This window comes from Symphalangus syndactylus, chromosome 9 (assembly GCF_028878055.3).
Source record: "Symphalangus syndactylus isolate Jambi chromosome 9, NHGRI_mSymSyn1-v2.1_pri, whole genome shotgun sequence".
In the NCBI taxonomy this organism is placed as follows: Eukaryota; Metazoa; Chordata; class Mammalia; order Primates; family Hylobatidae; genus Symphalangus; species Symphalangus syndactylus.
In genome coordinates, this window is record NC_072431.2 from 94,734,170 (window position 1) to 94,753,503 (window position 19,334).

The 19,334-nt window shown below is 37.6% G+C and overlaps 1 protein-coding gene across 3 annotated transcripts in view; it reads left to right on the forward strand.

The window, feature by feature from the left end:
• The window catches only part of HERPUD2 (HERPUD family member 2), a 173,131-nt gene that overhangs the window by 110,343 nt on the left and 43,454 nt on the right, over positions 1–19,334 (forward strand). The window lies entirely within an intron of this gene.

Below are 19,334 nucleotides of genomic sequence, written 5' to 3' on the forward strand. Positions count from 1 at the left end.
CATATCTGGATATTGCAGAGATAATAAATAAAATATAGACAGTACAGCTCCATCTGTCCCCAAAGTCAGATTTGAAAGGACGTAGTTGGTAATCAAGGAGTCTTGGAATAGTTAAGAAGTGTACTGTCATGTAGAGTACTGTATATGAAAGTGAGGCTTTCACATTCTCCATTGTATACATTTTTTATTCTTGAATAAGTAGTGTTTAATTACTAAAACTTTTGTTTATTGAAGAGGATTGGATTTTAGGGTGGGAAATAACTTTTGGCATCAGGCACATTTAAGCATGGATCCGTTGGACGGCAACTATGCTTTTTACGCTTAACACTTGTTTTATGCACCTAAGTTAAGGAAGACACTTGATCTATATTACGATATTAATGAATTATGACCGTTTCAGTGTTGTAGTATTAAGTTTAGTTAGGCTTTTAGACTTGCAGAAGAACCACAGAAATAGGGCGGTTATTGCAAAAACAGGAGGTTTTAGAAAAACAACTCTTAGTCGGCATTAGCTGTGTTTATGAGTACTTTGTGATACAAATATTTTTAGTAGGAGGGAAAAAAACCCTGAGGAATTTAAGTACTTGAAACAAACTAGTTAGAGCCGCTGTTTATTCACATCTTTTGTTTGAAAGTTAAGATTTACACAGGGAGTAACAATTTGTTTGAAAATACCTTGATTACAAAAGATTTCCTGTTGCATATGATTAGTTTTACACATTTTTGCAGTGAAAATAGGTTTTTAGGATAGTCAATTGAAAGTCATAGACTTCCATAATACTGTTCATAACAAATATATGCTCTGGTATGTACTTAGGCGAGATCTTTACATTGTACTATTAAACCGAAAGGGACTTAGTCTGCAGTTTGTAGACCAATTTGTCACTTTTCTAAAGCTTTGTTTTTTTAAAAAAGTACCTGAGACAGGAGTGGGAAGCCTGTCTGCCTTATCTACCCATGAAGAGGCCTGCTTTTGGCAGGAGGTCTGCCTGTGCAGCACTGATCACTAGTGGAGGATGTCAGTGCCGCTGTGCGTTAGTTAGCTGTCTGAGGATGAGATCTGTTACAGAACTTCTCTTCTCTTTCCCAAACTGCCTGCCTCTTTTAGCCACACTGGAGACACTTTTGGAGGCTAAACCAAATACTATGCAGCCTATTAATGATTAACATGCAAACCTTTTTTTTTCTCCTTTGACAAGTTTTCTCTAAGTGAATTGTAATGTCTAACTTTCATTTCTAGGTTGAGAGTGGGTGGAGCTCTGGAGCAGCGGGGGTATATGTGTTTATCGTCATAGAATTTCACTGAAAACTTTGTATAGTTGCTAGATTTAGTAAGTTTACATTCTTATCACATGCGAATTGATTTGAAGCATCACAGTTGTTGAGAAGCAGTTTAATGGTATCGCAAAGCCATAGGTAGTCCTCAATGTAGGAGTTGGAGTCCTAAAGTTTACTTTGTAAGGTCATTATTTAGAATTCAGCACAGTTTGCTATTAAGTAATATTATAAAGGAAGTTTAGGTTTTTCTGACTGCCTGCAATGACTAAACATTGATTGTGTGTTTTAGTTTTCAAGTGCTGTTATGTTTAAAAGAGATAATTTCTTGTGCATCTTCCTTGCACATAGGCCTACTTTCATTATCAGTGTGTGGGCTTAGCAGAGTAGGGCTCCAGTGCTTTGTAGGAACAGGAGTACCCTAGTAAGTAAAAAGTTGATGGCTTTTATCAACATTGCTCTAATTGGATCTGATGGGTCAGGAGTAGGTGGAGGGCCTTTGTCCCTGTGGGCGGTGGCTTCTAGGAAAATAAATTGGTGCTGCTAGAGGGGAAAGAATGGAAATTTGAGATTGTCCTTTTAGGATTCTACAAGGATAGGTCATATGTCTGTATGCTGTTAATGGAATTCTGGCTGAACTCTGTGAAGTTGTAAAATCTTAGGATCCTAGCTTCATGGTCAGATATTGATTTGACTAATCACAGTCTCCATATGGGTATGTTAAATTCACTTCTCCCTCCCCTAGCAAACTTAGAACAAATGTACCCCTCCCCCTCAAAGCACATTTTTTGGGTCTTCATTTATTTATTTAACTAGGATTTTATTGGCCTAGCATTTGAATATTTATGCTGAGTGTGAAGATGATGGTAAGAGTCCTTTGCTTTTATGAAGCTCAGATCCAGTGACGTCTAAGTAAATAACCATAACAGTATGTGACTAGTGTTATACAGGAGGGATGTTCTGTGTGCTGCATAGGAGCACAGGAAGGGAATGGTCATCTCTGGAGTAGAGGTTAGGGGAATGTGTAGCTGTTTCAAGAAAAGATTCACGGGGACATTTAAGTTTTATTAAAGAGTTGATTACAGTTTTAAGCAGACAAGAATCAGACTCTGATAGCTTCCTTTTTTAAACTATTCTTTTGTTTTTTTTTGAGATGGAGTTTCACTTTTGTTTCCCAGGCTGGAGTGCAATGGCGCTATCTCAGCTCACTGCAACCTCTGCCCTCTGCGTTCAAGCAGTCCTCCTGCCTCAGCCTCCCAAGTCGCTGGGATTACAGGCATGTGACACCACGTCCGGCTAATTTTGTATTTTTAGTAGAGATGGAGTTTCACCATGTTGGTCAGGCTGGTATCAAACTCCTGACCTCAGGTGATCCACCCACCTCGGCCTCCCAAAGTGTTGGGATTACAGGCATGAGCCACCACTCCCGGCCCTAACTATTCTTTTGGAGTTAATGTTTGCACTGATGACTTTGTTTTATATTGGTATATTACTTAGTAATACAGTATTAGGTAAAAAGATTATAGATCCTTAATGATCTATGAAGGGAAAGGTGTTTTCTAGTTAGGAATTTAGGCAGTTGCCATGTTTGTGAAAATGTTCACAAAGTCATAATTAAAAACCTCGGATGTGGAGTTGAGCTGTTTTGGAGTTAACTTTGAATGATATTGATAATTGGTTTAGAACTTGCTTTAGGAAATGGGAAGTGCACTAGTTTATATTATAGAATATATAGATAATTGTGAGTTGTAATATGACATTTGACATCACTTCATGACTAGTTTTTCAGATCCTGAAATTGGCCTGCACTGTGAAATAATTCTAAAATTTAGGTAATTGCTGTTTGGTGGTGAAGATACTTGGCAAGAAAACCACTTTTACTTGAGTTTCAGACTTTAATCTGAGTTTAGACTTAGTTATTAGAGATATAAATATCAAAATGGTTGATAATAGAAGGATCATCCTGGAGAAAAATTTTAAAAATATGAATCTCTAAGTCCACTTAGGTACCTTTCTCATTCTCTTACTGTATCTGTTCTCGTGAACAAGCAGTCACTAAGATGGACCTGACTCACTCTGAATTCAGTTTTGAAGGCAAACCTTTTTGGGGCTTGCATGGCTTGGCTCTCCATTTTTCAGTCTTGGGGTCAAAATACCTCTGATTGTGTCCCTCAGTTCTGGGTAGGTTTCCTCTGTCTTTGCTGTTCATACTGTTAAACTAAAGCAGTCATTTTCTTATCTACCTCTCCTGATCAGCTAGGCAGGTTTGTGCTGTTTTTTTCAAACTGTTCCTTTACTCTCAGATTCTATTAGAATTAAACAAGCAAGAATAGAACCAATCGTATATATAGGTTATATTGTGAGATTATAACACTCCATAACCAAATTGCCTGTAATCAGAAGTCTTACTTTCATTATAGGTAGAAATAGCTTATATCATTTGAAAGTTTATCTCTCTTAGTTTTGTAATTTCCTATTACCTGAATTAGGTCATTTTAAAAAGTCTACTTGTTTAACCACTTTGGAATTGTTGATTTAAAGGGGCTATAATCCATAAACAAAATAATTTTTGTTTTATAAAACTATTATAAGATTTTAATACATTTAAGAGGGTTTCATGTCGCCTGGGAATATAGTTCAAGATTTTAAAACCTCTTTTGAACAAAGGGTACTATCAAATTGAATGTGAAAGTTGATGAAAAACAGAGTAAAAGTTTTGAATGACTGCTCACTAAAATTTTATTGCTTAATGTTATTTGTAGCCTTATGTCTTTTTGGAAAATATAATAACATTACCATGAAGGCAATGTTTAATCATTTATCAATACTTTCCAGATAGGATTTTTGTAGAACTTTTAGCTTAAGTTTCTTTTTTAACATAATAAATTCTGCTTTGATTGTCTAGAGTGCTTTTAACTGCGCTGACTTTATCATTTACTATGTATTTGCCATGTGTACCAGGCATTATAATAAGCATTTGATATGCTTTATCACATATATTCCTTCTAGACTTCTTATGATGTAAGGTTTATAATTAGCTCTACTTTATAGATGAAGAAACTGAGGCTTGGTGATTTTTTTTTGCTTAGGTCAGACTCTAAGGAGTAGAATTAGAATTTGAACCCAGGTTGGACTTACTATACACATCATATATGATGGTTATATATAATAAGATGAAGAAAGACATTAGGGACTCGGCCATCTCAGTTATATACTTGTAAACTAAAAAGAACCAGTTGAGCTATAAAAAGAGATGTATATGTTTGGCTGGTTTGTTGTCTAAAGGCTGCAGATAAATAGATAACAGCCTTACTATGGTGCTAACACTTAGCTTAATGTGTGGTTATTTCTCTTTATTCTGATAAATTATAGGAAAGATTGGATGCATAATATCTTAAGACTGCAGTGCACATATCTTTGTCCTATCTTCACCATCTACCAGTTCGTGTGAACCATAGTCATATACTTTTACATGCTCTATTGTACATCAGAGGTATACATCACTTGCTGTGTGAATATCATATATCTCCACCCATGAGTGGAAGCAGTTAAGCTGGGAATGTCTCTTTGGAGTTCCAGAGAACATTACTCTGTAATATTCTGTATGTACAGTTTTGCTTACTGTTACTGCAAGGAGATAAGGGGTAGAGGCAGTTTGGGTGACTGTGCCTCTATTTATAGTGTTTCTGAATTTTCAGGGGTTTTAGGTTGGATGCTTTTAGTGGGAAATGGGAAAGAGATATGTTCTAGTACAAATTTACAGAATTCATTTCCCACAGAAATGATATTTTATGCACTTCCTGGGACCCAGCTCTTTAAAGTTATTTGATATTTGTGACTGAACTATATGTAAGTACTTAATAGTTACTACTTTTAAAGGACTAGATTATAGTTCATTGAACTAACCTGTAAGTTGAAGATTGCTTTTACTGAACTATTAAGATTATAGATATTTAAAAATTTTTTAATTAATATTTTTAAATTAGCATATGAAATTTGATTATGCTGAAGTTGGATATAGTAAGAACATGATTTTTAAGCCATAAATAATTGAAAGACCCATTTAATTCTTGACATAAAAAATTTAATCATTTGATACTAACTAGGTGACTTTCTTGAAATATAAAAGTATTGTTGGCTTTAAACTCATTTATCAGACTCCAGGAGATATTTTAAATGTGTTAGGGATGTGTGATATTTGATCTGTTTCTGATATTTGGTTAAACATTAAAGGGTCAGACACTTTGGATAATGGCATATACATAAACCTTTTAGAAACAACAAAAAAGTCCAGGTTAGGACTTATTTTCACCTGTTATACCAGCAAGTGAGCTTTCCTCACCTTGGTTTTTAGCAACGTCTATTAAGTGGGTAGCAGAGGTTTTTTCGGACAGCTAGTTAAGCAGTTGTTTATTTGGAGTGGGATATTTCTGTTTCTGGCCCACTCAGAGTACCTCAGGATGTTTCCAGCTTGTTCTTTGTCTTATTATTTGGCTGATTCTGCACTGCTGTATGTGACCAGGCTTCATCTAGGATGAAATATTGGTGGTGAAAGTAGTGAACCTGATAGAATTTGCTGACTGTTGGATGTAGGGGTGAGTACCAGGAAGAATAGTGGTGGTGTTAGTGGAGAGGCCAATTATATTTATATGTTACTCTGTGGAGCCAGTATCTTATCAGTAGAATCTTTAAATTGACAATTTAACTAGTACTTTTAGATTTGTCAACCCTGAGCCTTCTGAATTCTTATATTAGAAGGATACCATGCAATGTTTTTTAAATTGAGAAACGAATGAACTTTTATTGTGTTAAGCTACTGAGATCTTGGGATTTGTTATAGGAACTGTCATTACCCTAACTCATATAGAAATGGGTTTGTTTTGGTTTGTTTTTTTTTGAGACAGAGTCTTGCACTGTCGTCTGGGCTGGAGTGCAGTGGCGCGATCTCAGCTCACTGCAACCTCTGCCTGGTGGGTTCAAGTGATTGTCCTGCCTCAGCCTCCTGAGTAGCTGGGATTACAGGCGCCTGCCCACTTAATTTTTTTGTATTTTCAGTTGAGACGGGGTTTCACTGTGTTAGCCAGGCTGGTCTTGAACTCTTGACCTCGTGACTCACCCCCCCACCCGGCCTCTCAAAGTGCTGGAATTACAGGTGTGAAACACTGCCCCGGCCCGGAAATGGGTTTTTAATCAAGCTAAAAGATAATGTTAGGCCAGGCGCGGTGGCTCACGCCTGTAATCCCAGCAACTTGGGAGGCTGAGGCGGGCAGATCATGAGATCAGGAGATCGAGACCATCCTGGCTAACACAATGAAACCCCGTCTCTACTAAAAATATAAAAAATTAGCTGGGCATGGTGGCAGGCTCCTGGAGTCCCAGCTACTTGGGAGGCCGAGGCAGGAGAATGGCGTGAATCTGGGAGGCAGCGCTTGTAGTGAGCCGAGATCGCGCCACTGCACTCCAGCCTGGGCGACAGAGCGAGACTGTCTCAAAAAAAAAAAAAAAAGATTATGTTATTAGCAGGGCTGTATAAATAACATTATATTCCTTTTTACAAGTCAAATTGAATTGAGATCTCAAAATCTGTGCTTTTCCTAATGCTGTAGCTTACAATACCAAAATAACTAGCTGAAAATTCAGTTGATTATTGTCATTTGTTATTAGGTCTAACACATGATTTTCCTGATATTTAAATTATTTATTTATGTATTTATTTTGAGACAGTCTCGCTCTGTTGTCCAGGCTGGAGTGCGGTGGCACAATCCTGGCTCACTGCGACCTCCGCCTCCCAGGTTCAAGTGATTCTCCAGCCTCAGCCTTCCACACCTGCCACCACACCTGTTGCTGCCACATACTTTTAGTAGAGATAAGGTTTCCATGATGTTGGCCAGACTGGTCTCAAACTCCTGATCTCAAGTGATCTGCCCACCTGGGCCTCCCAAAGTGCTGGGATTACAGGCGTGAACCACTGCACCCAGCCCTGATATTTAAATTAAATTCATTGATATTTAAACTGAAGAGGCAGTTTTTTTAATAGCATAAAAAATTTCCGGCCAGGCACAGTGGCTCATGCCTGTAATCTCAGCACTTTGGGAGGCTGAGGCGGACAGATCACCTGAAGTCAGAGTTTGAGACCAGCCTGGTCAACATGGCGAAACCCTGTCTCTACTAAAAATACAAAAAAATTAGCTGGGCATAGTGACGCGCCTGTAATCCCAGCTACTCGGGAGGCTGAGGCACAAGAATTGCTTAAGCCTGGGAGGCAGAGGTTGCTGTGAGCCGAGATCATGCCACTGTACTCCAGCCTGGGTGACAGAGCAAGACTTTATCTCCAAAAAAAAAAAAAAAATTCCAAGTGTTACTTTTTTTTTTTTTTGAGACGGAGTCTCGCTCTGTCGCCCAGGCTGGAGTGCAGTGGCGCATGAAAAAATTAATAAGTTAATGTTTCTGTTTTCTGTTTTTTTTTTTTTTTTTTTGAGACAGTCTCTCTCTCTCTTGCCAGGTTGGAGGACAGTAGCATGACCTTGGCTCACCTCTCTGCCTCTTGGGCTAAAGTGATCCTCCTACCCCAGCCTACTAAGTAGCTAGGACTACAGGCATACACCACCATGCCCAGCTAACTTTAGTATATTTTGTAGAGACAGGGTCTCACTATGTTGCCCAGGCCGATCTTGAACTCCTGGGCTCTAGCGATTCATCTGCCTTGGCCTCCCAAAGTGCTGGGATTACAGGTGTGAGAAACCATGCCTGGCCAGTTTTTCTGTTTTCAATTACTGTAAAAGTAAAGAATACCTTTCCTTTTATTTTATTTTTTATTTGCATAGGTTATTGGGTAACAGGTGGTGTTTGGTTACATGAGTAAGTTCTTCAGTGGTGATTTGTGAGATTTTGGTGCACCCATCACCCGGGCAGTATACACTGCACCCTGTTTGTAGTCTTTTACCCCTCACCCTCTTCCCACCCTTTCCCCCTGAGCCCCAAAGTCCATCGTGTCATTCTTATGCCTTTGTATCCTCATAGCTTTAGCTCCCACTTATGAGTGAGAACATACAATGTTTGGTTTTCCATTTCTGAGTACTTCACTTAGAATAATAGTCTCCAGTCTCATCCAGGTTGCTGCAAATGCCATTAATTCATTCTTTTTTATGGCTGAGTAGTATTCCATCATATACATATCTCTCTCTCACAGTTTCTTTATCCATTTGTTGATTGATGGGCATTTGGGTTGGTTCCACGTTTTTGCAGTTGCAAATTGTGCTGCTATAAACGTTTGTGCAAGTATCTTTTTTTTTTTCTTTTTTGAGATGGAGTCGCGCTCTGTCACCCAGGCTGGAGTGCAGTGGTGCGATCTTGGCCCACTGCCAGCTCCACCTCCTGGGTTCACGCCATTCTCCCACCTCAGCCTCCCGAGTAGCTCGGACTACAGGTGCCCGCCACCACGCCTGGCTAATTTTGTTTTTGTATTTTTAGTAGAGATGGGGTTTCACTGTGTTAGCCAGGGTGGTCTTGATCTCCTGACTTCATGATCCACCCTCCTCAGCTTCCCAAAGTCCTGGGATTACAGGCATGTGCCACTGCATCTGGTCTCAAGTATCATTTTTGTATAATGACTTCTTTTCCTCTGGGATACCCAATAATGGGATTGCTGGATCAAATGGTAGCTCTACTTTTAGTTCTTTAAGCAATCTCCACACTATTTTCCATAATGGTTGTATTAGTTTATATTCCCACTAGCAGTGTACAAGTGTTCCCTGTTCACCGCAGCCATGCCAACATCTATTATTTTTTGATTTTTTTGATTATGGCCATTCCTGCAGGAGTAAGGTGGTATTGCATTGCAGTTTTGGTTTGCGTTTCCCTGATCATTAGTAATGTTGAGCATCTTTTCATGTTTGTTGGCCATTTGTATATCTTCTTTTGAGAACTGTCATGTCCTTAGCCCACTTTTTGATGGGATTTCTTGTTTTTTTTTTTCTTGTTGATTTGTTTGAGTTCATTGTAGATACTGGATATTAGTCCTTTGTTAGATGATTAGATTATGAAGATTTTTTCCCACTCTGTGGGTTTTCTGTTTACCCTGCTGACTGTTCCTTTTGCCGTGCATGAGTTCTTTAGTTTAATTAAGTCCCCCAATTTGTCTTTGCTTTTATTGCATTTCCTTTTGGGTTCTTGGTCGTGAAATCCTTGCCTAAGGCAGTGTCTAGAGGGGTTTTTCCAATATTATCATCTATAATTTTTATAGCTTCGGGTCTTAGATTTAAGTCCTTAATCCATCTTGAGTTGATTTTTGTATAAGGTGAAAGATGAGGATCCAGTTTCATTCTTCTGCATGTGACTAGCCAATTATCCCAGCACCATTTGTGGAAAAGGGTGTCCTTTCCCCAGTTCTTGTTTTTGTTTGCTTTGTCAAAGATCAGTTGGCTGTAAGTATTTGGGTTTATTTTTGGGTTCTCTATTCCTTCCATTGGTCTATGTGCCTGTTTTTGTATCAGTACCATGCTGTTTTGGTGACTATGGCCTTGTAGTATAGTTTGAAACCAGGTAATGTGATACCTCCAGATTTGTTCTTTTTGCTTAGTCTTGCTTTGGCTATGTGGGCTCTTACTTGGTTCCATATGAATTTTAGAATTTTTTTTCCTAAATCTGTGAAGAGTGATGGTGGTATTTTGATGGGAATTGTGTTGAATTTGTAGATTGCTTTTGGCAGTAGGGTCATTTTTACAATATTGATTCTACTCATCCATGAGCATGGGATGTTTCTATTTGTTTGTGTTGTCTGTGATTTCTTTCAGCAGTGTTCTGTAGTTTTTCTTGTAGAGGTCTTTTGCCTCCTTGGTTAGGTATATTCGTAAGTATTTTTTTTTTTTTTTGCAGCTATTGTAAAAGGGGTTGAGTTCTTGTTTTGATTCTCCGCTTGGTTGCTGTTGGTATATAAAAGTGCTACTGATTTGTGTACATTAATTTTGTATCCGGAAATTTTGCTGAATTCTTTTATTAGTTCTAAGAACTTTCTTTCTGGAGGAGTCTTTGGATTTTCTAGGTAAATGATCATATAATTGTCAAACAGCGACAGTTTGACTTCCTCTTTACTGATTTGGATGCCCTTTATTTCTTTCTCTTGTCTGATTGGTCTGGCTAGGATTTCGAGTACTATGTTGAAAAGGAGTGGTGAGGGTGGACATCCTTGTCTTGTTCCAGTTCTCAGAGGGAGTGCTTTCAACTTTTCCCCATTCAGTAATATATTGGCCGTGGGTTTGTCATGGATGGCTTTTATTATATTGAGGTATGTCCCTTGTATGCCAATTAAAGCATATATATATATATATATGCACGCACACATACACACACAAAAATTAGCCAGGCATGATAGCACATGCCTGTAGTCCCACCTATTCAGGAGGCTGGAGTGGGAGGATCACTTGAGCCTCAGGAGGCAGAGGTTGCAGTGAGCTGATACCATGCCACTGTACTCCAGCCTGGGCGACAAAAAACCAAAAACTTCAGATTATTCGAAGGCCTTTGGATATTCAATTGAAAGTAACAGTTTTTCTTAATGCAGGTATAATTCACATACTGTAAAATTTGCCCTTTTAAAGTATGACCCAGTGGTTTTTAGTACTTCACAAAGTTGTGCTGTCATAATCCCTGCCTAATTCTAGAATATTTTCATCACCCCAGAAACTCCATACCTATTGGCAGTCACTCCCCATTCTTTTTTCTTCCAGTCTGCTAATGTACTTTCTGTTTCTTTTTTTTTCTAGTTTCTGTTTCTATGGATTTGCATAGTCTAGACATTTCATATAAAAAGAATCATATGGATTTTTGTGCCTCCTATCATTAACTTAGCATAATGTTTACAAGGCTCATCTATGTTATAGCGTGTGTCAGTATTTCATTCCTTTTTGTGGCTGAATAATATTCTGTGTGTGCATATGTTTATATACACCATATTTTGTTTATCCATTTGTCAGCTGATAGACATTTGGGTTGTTTCTACTATTTTGACTATTATGAATAATGATGCTATGAACATTCTTGTACAAGTTTTTATGTGCGCATATGTTTTCCATCATTTTTGGTATGTACCTAGCAATGGAACTGGGTATATATTGTGTCATAGCATAACTGTATGTTTAACTTTCTGAGACACTGCCAAACTTTTTTCCACAGCAGCTGCACCCTTTTACATTCCTACCAGCAATGTAGGAGGGGTCTAGTTTCTCTACATCCTTGCCCGTACTTGTTTTTGCTTTATGTGTTTTGGGGGGGGTACTATGTAATTTTGTTACATTTTTATGTTCTACATTTCGGAAAATTGATGTGACCTTACCGTGGAAAGATAAAACCATTTATTCAAAGTTGACTACTTATTTAAAGAAAAAATACTAAAATACTAATATATGATGCTTCTTTATCATAATTTGCTAATATCAGTATCATTTGTAGAAGTGAATCAGACGAATTTAGCACCAGCAAGTGTTTTAAATTAGTGTTGTGATTCATAGACTGAATATTTCATTTCTGTTTTTCATGATTGCATGTAAAATAATTTAACAAACTTCAAATTAGGTGGTTTCTCCAAGTCTGTGTAAGCAGTTTTGGACTGGTAACACCTCATTTAGCAAATCTACACTTAGCATATACTCTGTGAGGCACAGTAGTGGGTTATGGGAACACAGTGACAAGCAAGATGGCTATGGACCCTTTGTTCTTGGCACTTTTATTTAAGGGAAAAAAACACATGTTGACGTAATTACAGGTTGTGGTTTGTGTTACAAAGGATATAAACAGGATGTGTGAGAGGGAATACTATACGGTAGATTTGTAAGTCAAGGAAGACCTCGCTGAGGGGATGATTTTAAAACTAAAATCTAAAAGGTGATTAAGAGTCAGGTATGCAAGAGCTGGGGGAGAATACAGCAGGCAGGGTATCTGAATTGAGAAGGAGCTTGGGATCTAAGTGAATGTCAGTTTGGCTAGTGAGTAAGGAGGAAAGAATACTATCGGGGAGTTTGGAGAGAGACAGAAGCCAGATCTGGCGATGGAAAGGAATTTGAATTAAATCCATTGTAGTGGGAATCCATCAGAGAGTGACAGGATTGATCTGAGTTTGTTTTGTTTATTTTGTTGTTTTTGTTTTTTGGTTTTTTGAGACAGAGTCTTCCTCTGTCACCCAGGCTGGAGTGCAGTGGGAGTGATCATGGCTCACTGCAGCCTTGAACTCCTGGGCTCAAGCGATCCTCTCACCTCAGCCTCCCAAGCAGCTGGAACTACAAGCATGCCCTACCACACCTGGCTACATTTTAAAAAAGTTTTGAGGAGATGGGGTCTTGTTATGTTGCCCAGGCTGGTCTTGAACTCCTGGGCTCAAGCAGTCCTTCTGCCTCAGCTTCCCAAAGTGCTGGGATTACAGGTGTGAACCACCATGCCTGGCTGATTTAAGTTTTTAAAAGATCACTCGAGCTGCTGACTATAGAATGGAAGCAAGAAAACCAATTAAAAGATTATTGTAGATGCCCAGGCAAGAGATGATGGTTTAGATTAGGGTAATGGCAGTGTAGGTGGAAAGAAGTAGACTGATCTGAGAGGGACTTTTGGAGATAGAGTCTATAGGATTTGATGATGGTTGGATATGGGAGGCAAGGCAAGAGAAAGAAAAGTTGAGGATGATGCCCAGGTTTTTGGCTTAAACAACTGGTCACAGGTTGTTATGGGATAGGGAAAAAGTAAGAGGAAGGATTTGGGGAATTGGGAATTGAAATGTATTGTAGAATTTGAGTTGCCTATTAAAATATATGAAGATGTCAAATCTCATAGCAGTTGGGTATATGATTCTGGGTCTCAGAGGGTGAGGCCTTGGACAGAGAGACAAATTTGCAACTTGTCTGAAGAACCTTAACGTTTAGAATTGGATGGGAAATTTAGCAAAGACTCTGGCAGGGCAAAAACCAGTGATGTGAATGAAATGTACACATGCCTACTAATGGTTTTTCTAAACCTTGATTCCTCTTCCAGAGAAGCAAATGATAAAGGCTGCGGTGTCTGTCTTTCTCCTTTCAAAAGTCAGAAACTTTTGCTGGGTGCTATTGCATCTTTTCCTCCTACTGCTGACGGACTTGCTTAGCTATTGCCTAACGGTTCTGTTTAGTAGGTGTAGATGGTTTTAAAAAAGAAGGACTTGGAGATAAGGGATTACCAGTCTCTTTCTGGGATACTAGTCATACTACTTTAGTTAGCTATATTTTGGGTTAAATACAATATGTGCTAGCTTTTAAATTTAATAATTATTTGTGTGGGACTCATAGTTCTGGGACTAGGAATTCTCAAAATCTTCTGAGTTTCTATCTGGATAAAAAATTAATATTATCAGTAATCTGGATAATCACTTTATAGCCATCATGAGATTTCAGTACCTCTGTTTTTAACTAAATGATCTTCCTAAATTTATTTAACTTGTATTGCATTGCAGAGTTTTCCAAGGTTTGGCTTTTGAAGTCTCTGACTGAAAATGACCTATTGTTTCTGTGAAAAATTTGTTTTAAACCTGTCTACTAACAAATTATGGAAGTAAACATTTTAAGTAGGATTGCCAGTGTACTTACTCCGTTTATATATATTTTGATCAGTAGTCCCAAATACTGAGTTTTCCAGCATATTTTTTCCCTATCTTGCTTAGAAGTGATGCTTGTGATAAAATATCTGACAAATTCCATTACTATTACAGTTTAATAGGAAAATGGAGATTACCCATGTAGAAAGCAGATAATGTATTAACATCTGGAAGTAGTTGGTAAATACTACATTCTTTCACCAAAAATAAAAAAACGTAAGTTAGATAACTTCTGTTTTGCACATGGACTTCTTTTGACTAACATCAAAGTATTTTTTCTCGTAGAGAAGGTAAAATTAATTAAAAGATTTCCTTTTGTTATTTATAAATGTCATTTTAAACTGAGACTTTAGGCTGGGCATGGTGGCTCCCGCCTGTAATCCCAGCGCTTTAGGAGGCTGAGGCAGGCGGATCACTTGAGGCCAGCAGTTTGAGACTAGCCTGGCCAACATGGTGAAACCCCGTCTCTACTAAAAATACAAAAATTAGCAGGGTGTGGTGGTGCACGCCTGTAATCCCAGCTATTCCGAAGGCTGAGGCAGGAGAATTGTTTGAACCTGAGAGGCAGAGGTTGCAGTAAGCCAAGATCGTGCCACTGCACTCCAGCCTGGGTGACAGAGCGAGACTCTGTCTCAAAACAAAAAACAAAAAAAACAACAAAAAAACTGAGACTTGGAAGTTCTAATGTGAATTGGGACTTTTTTTTTTTTAATCGTATGAAGTGACAGTCATTGCAACTTTAACCCAACCTGTTTTAGCAGCATCCAAACCATGTTCTTATGCATAATGAACATACACAGCCTGTTGTTAGTCATTCAACTTTTCCGTACTTTTCCATAATCTCATTAGAGCCTCATGAAACTGCATGATGTGGGAGGAGCAGGTCCTAGAAATTAGCACCTAATGTTAATTGAATACTCAGTAGGCATTGTGTTCTGTTCTAGTTTATGTGCATTTCCATTGTTATGAAAATTAAGCCATGTGAGATACAATCTAGTATCACTCTTAACTTACAGATAAGGAAACTGAGGCACAGAGTGCTGGTGATGGGATCTTGTATAAGTTTCTTAGCATCTCTTTAGCTACATCTGTCATATTGTTCTGTAAGTCCAACTCCTCTACACAAGACCCCCATCCCTTATTAGCTACTGAAGGACATTGCTCTTGAAATTGTTTTTCTGTCTTGCATCATCAGTTTTTTCCTTTCTACTGAATTACTTCTGTTGGCATACAAACACATTATTTCTCTCTTGAAGAAACAAAAGCACAAAAGAATAAAACAAACCAAAAGCAAGACCCTCTCTTGATCCCATTTCCCTTCTAGCTGTTGTCATATTTCTTCCTTTAAGTGCAAAACTGTTTATAAGTTGTATATATTTGCTATCTCTACATGTCTTTCTTTTTCTCTTGAATCAATTCCAATTAGGTTTTTACCCTGCTACACCACCAAGATTACCTTTATCAGTGTCATTAATGATCTCCTTATTGGAGGATGCTGTGGGGAAATATAGAGATAAGTAGAATAATATGAAGGGAGGACACTATATGTAATAACGAAAGCCTAGACACGCTCAAATATCCATTAACAAACTATAGTACTTATAATGGAGCATTGTGCATTTGTTAAAAAGAATGGGGAAAATATTTTTATGCTGCTAAGCAGTAATCTCCCTGGTTTATTAAGTGAGAAAACAAGATGCAATAGAGTAAGTATACTGTACTACTTTTTATGTAAGAAAAGGAGGAAAATAGGAGTTTGTGTGTATTCAGCTTTGTTATGTTGTTAAGCGTTATAAGGGCAATCCAAAATCATAGAGGGGACAAGGACAAAACCAAAGCCTCTTTGAATGCACCTTGTTTAGAGTTTTTACCTTATTGCCATTTTTTGTTAGATATAATTATAAAAAAATAGAGAAATCTCTAAATGAAAACACAAGAATTAAAAAATGTCAGGATGATGACACAGTTACAAGAATTATTATTTCAAGTAACTTTGAAACACTGTATTTTGACTACTGACCTATATCCTAAGGACAGAGAAGATCAATAAGAAATCTTAAACTTTGTTCAATATTGTTAGTAACAATCTTGTTATTGTTATTTTGAGATTACATATAGTAGGATAAAACAGATTAGTACATTTGCTAATGGCAGGTATTTATTAGTGTCATTAGCAAGAAAGATTTTTAGGGTGAGAGAAGATACAAATAAAGTGTGAATACTATTTAATTGGAAATGTCGCAGTGAACTCAGAATTTAAGTTTCTCTTTATAAAAATACATATTTTCTAGCTCTGCTTACTGAAGAAGTAATGACAAGTAAAAATCAGTACTCCTAGCACCCAGATTTTGGTCTTTAGATACCATTTCCCATTAAAATGAATCATGGATCCTGGAGCAATGGCTGATTCCAGGTCTGGGGCATGAAATGTGTAAGATGAACTTCTGGGGCATTTTGTGCCTGAGAGCAAGGAAGCTTCTATTAGAGATGACAGAGGTCATGTTAAAATGATGCAGGAGCCACTTTGTAGGGACTCCTACTGGTCAAAAATGTGCAATTTGAGGTCCCCCTTGTCAAAAGTCCTCTTGTCATACAAAAAGGAATTGGAATCTCATCAGCCCTCTAGATCTAACTACATTGTATAGGAACTACAGGAACATGCTGAGCAATACCAGGAGGATACAGTTTGCCTAATCAGACTGGAAAGTTCTACGAGACAAACAATTTCTTCAACACATAAATAGCCTGGGAAAAATTTCTTAAAAATAGAAACTGTTGAAAGATTAAAAGAGGCATAACTGCCAAATTTTGTGTGTGAACCTTATTTGGATTCTGATTCAAATAATCTTTAAAAAACATTTTTGGGCAAGTGGGAAGAGTTGAGCTGCACTGGATATTACATATTAAGAAATTATTTGTTGAATGTGGTAACATTATGGTTATTATAAAACTTACCAAATTTGTACAGGTGAAAAGAAATGATGTGTAATATTACTTTAAAATACAGTACTTAGCTGGGTACAGTGGCATATATCTGGAGTCCCAGCTACTCCAGAGGCTGAGGCGGGAGGATTACTTGAGCCCAGGAGGTCGGGGCTGCAGTGTGTACCATGATCGCATCTGTGAATAGCCACTGCACTTCAGCCTGGAAAACAGTGAGACCCCGTCTCTACATTTTTTTTAAAAAAGATTAAAATACAGTATTCTCTTTGAAGAAAAGAAATGAGGGATGGATGAGACAAGAATAGCAGAATTTGGTAATTGTTGAAGCTGGGTACTTGAGAGTTCTTGAAGATGGTACCTGGGGGTTCATTTTATTCCTTCCACTGTACGTATGTTTGAGAATTTTTATAAAGGAAAAAGATTCACAAAAAGAGACTGATGTCCTTCATGCAGAGTGATGATATGACATAAAAGTATCTATTTATTAATGTTTGGTCTGGTAAAAAAGTGATAGTTTATGATGACTATAATACTGAAGAAATTTCTTTAGGTTCCAGTTGTAATAAGTACATTATAGAGATTTATAAAGCATTGGATAATTCATTTTGGGCAGGAATTAAATCATTGATTATATATTTAGCATTCAACTTATGGTCATATAGTTTGCCATTCAGTGCCTATAAGGATATAGGAAAAAATCAAACTGAGTTTCTCCTGTTTTGCTCTCACAACACTTAATACAGAATGCTTCTGTAATGTCTGGTCACCAAAATGTGTGGGGATTTCTTTCCAACAACAAGGAGTTCTGCAGATAATTCTCCAGAGGACACCAGCTGAATGTCCTTTAATTCAGTGTACTTCTGACACTATCTACCTGGAGATAGATTCCACAGGTTGAGGGCTCAATCCCACAAGACTGCCCCCCCTTCATATGTGGTCCCAAGTGCAGGTTGTGGCCTGTGTTTTTGACCAACTGGTTATAAATTGGGGTTCCCGTGACCCCCTCCTGGAGTTCAATTAATTTGTTAGTGCAGTTCACGAAACTCAAGGAAACATGTTACTTACTTTTGCTCACTTACAAAGGATATTATTACAGGGGATACAAATGGAAGAGAGACATAGGATGAGGTCTTAGAGAAAGGGCTCAGAGCTTCCATTCCCTTTCTGGGCCCATCCACTCTCGAGGAACTTCAACTCATTCTACTATGCTGGAGCTCTCAGAACTCAGTCCTTTTGGGTTTTTATGGAAGCTTCATTAGGTAGGCATGATTGATTAAATCATTGGCCACTGGTTTATCAACTCAACCTTAAGCCACTCTCCCTCTCTGGGAGGTTGGGGGTGGGGGTGGGACTAAAAGTTGCAACCTTCTAATCACTTGGTTGGTTCCCCTGGCAACCAGCCCCCATCCTGAGGCAATGTAGGGTCCCCCAGCCACCAGTTGTCTTATTAGCACACTAAAGATACTCATCTTTCTGAAGATTCCAAGCATTTTAGGAGCTATTCGGCAGGAAACAGCATGAAAACCAAATATATTTTACAATACCACAGTGCTCCTCTCTCTCTGTCTATATATATATATATATATATATATATATATATATATATATGTTGTAAGACTTATGATTTTAAAACCTGTGCGTTGTATTTGATTGTTTGTATATAGGAGTGTGTACATGTATGTGCATTTGAGGAATGGCACACTCCAAAATGCTTCCAGGAGAAACTGGAATATGTGTAATGGTTAAGTATCTTGGAAGGATAGCTATACCTTTGGTGTGTAAGGATGCCTGAACCACAGATCTTAGTATTATAATTTTTATTATGGCTAGTTTTAATATAAGAAGACCCTATTGTAGTAGCCATGTTGAATACATAGTCTTAAAAATTGTTATAGTTGTGGCTTGGATTTGGCGTATTTAACAGTTACTGATATAGCTAGTATTTGTTTTGATAAAATTCAAAGAACATTCACCTGTTTTGCAGTTATGAAGTAGGCCTTATGTGGAGTATATACAGATGCTTTAATTTTACATAATTTCATATTCTGGTTGCGTATAGAGATGGCAACTGACTCTCCATGCACTTGTGTTGATTTTTCTTTAGTCTTGCATTTTTCAAAAACTTAACAAAGGTATTTGTGATAGTGGCAGGAATAATAATTAAAATAGTAAGTAAATTTATAACTAAATCTAAATGGCTCTTGAATTAAAACCAATAAATTGTTCTGCACAATATTAGTAAGGAAGAAAATAAGTCATATATTATCTTAGATGAAAAATTGACAAAATAAGGCAAAATGATTCTGGTGACATCGAAATTTTATCCTACTGTTGACGATTAATATAAGGCCAACCACTTTCTCATTTATATAGTCTTGAAGATTTTTTAATGATAGTCATATATGCATTGCATTACAGTTGAAAAGACAGACTTCCAATTTACCTACCTGTTCCCCCTCCTCAGGTTTTTTAATATATTAATTATCTGTACTTTATTATAGCTACA